Source organism: Triticum dicoccoides, chromosome 3B (genome assembly GCF_002162155.2).
Source record: "Triticum dicoccoides isolate Atlit2015 ecotype Zavitan chromosome 3B, WEW_v2.0, whole genome shotgun sequence".
Lineage (NCBI taxonomy): Eukaryota > Viridiplantae > Streptophyta > Magnoliopsida > Poales > Poaceae > Triticum > Triticum dicoccoides.
This window is the reverse complement of record NC_041385.1, coordinates 812522402-812523875: the sequence shown is the minus strand read 5'-3', so window position 1 is coordinate 812523875 and position 1474 is coordinate 812522402.

Genomic DNA, 1474 nt, shown 5'->3' with positions numbered 1-1474 from the left:
AGATTTGCGAGAGGCCGCCTACGCAAGATTTGACGGTATGCTAGCCCCCGGAGGCCGCCGGCCACAGTCGTAGACGTGCGAAGAGCAATCCGCGTAGAGGGAAGTGTTCAGATACTTCTCCATCACAAAAAATTATGAAAAATTACCATCAGTCCTATTGCACATGTGCCCACGTTGTGTAAAAAACTCATGATTTTATCGCGCTCCAAGTATTTAATAATATTCACGCTGCATCGTTACCGCAGAACGTCTACTACCGTTTCATTGCCGTCCGTGAGGGGGGCCACAACCCGGAGACGCATGCCGCCTCTTCGGACATGCCACAATACCACCCCGCATGTATGAGGGCCCGGTACGATGCTCCGGTGGCATTGCTACCCCCAGGGCCCCCGTCCCGGCTAACCCTGTAGCGTTTGACCACGGGATCTAGCCCTTTGACTTTGCACGGACGGGCTTTGACCAGTGGACCTCTCCACCCGGTTGTGTTAGGTCGGCCCAGAGGAACACTTTGGAGCAACATCCGGGCCAAACCCACAGCTACATCCACTCCGTGTAGACCCGACGCGTCCGTTTCCCCCCTCCAGGTGCCGGCGGCGGCGGCGTCCGTGAGGGGGGGGGGCACACCTCGGAGATGCGTGCTGGGCGTTTGCAACCGCCTCAACACTTCCAGATTTGTGAGAGGCCGCCTACGCAAGATTTGACGGTATGCTAGCCCCCGGAGGCCGCCGGCCACAGTCGTAGACGTGCGAAGAGCAATCCGCGTAGAGGGAAGTGTCCAGATACTTCTCCATCACAAAAAATTATGAAAAATTACCATCAGTCCTATAGCACATGTGCCCACGTTGTGTAAAAAACTCATGATTTTATCGCGCTCCAAGTATTTAATAATATTCACGCTGCATCGTTACCGCAGAACGTCTACTACCGTTTCATTGCCGTCCGTGAGGGGGGCCACAACCCGGAGACGCGTGCCGCCTCTTCGGACATGCCACAACACCACCCCGCATATATGAGGGCCTGGTACGACGCTCCGGTGGCATTGCTACCCCCCAGGGCCCCCGTCCCGGCTAACCCTGTAGCGTTTGACCACGGGATCTAGCCCTTTGACTTTGCACGGACGGGCTTTGACCAGTGGACCTCTCCACCCGGTTGTGTTAGGTCGGCCCAGAGGAACACTTTGGAGCAACATCCGGGCCAAACCCACAGCTACATCCACTCCGTGTAGACCCGACGCGTCCGTTTCCCCCCTCCAGGTGCCGGCGGCGGCGGCGGCGTCCGTGAGGGGGGGGGGCACAACCCGGAGACGCGTGCTGGGAGTTTGCAACCGCCTCAACACTTCTAGATTTGTGAGAGGCCGCCTACGCAAGATTTGACGGTATGCTAGCCCCCGGAGGCCGCCGGCCACAGTCGTAGACGTGCGAAGAGCAATCCGCGTAGAGGGAAGTGTTCAGATACTTCTCCATCACAAAAAATT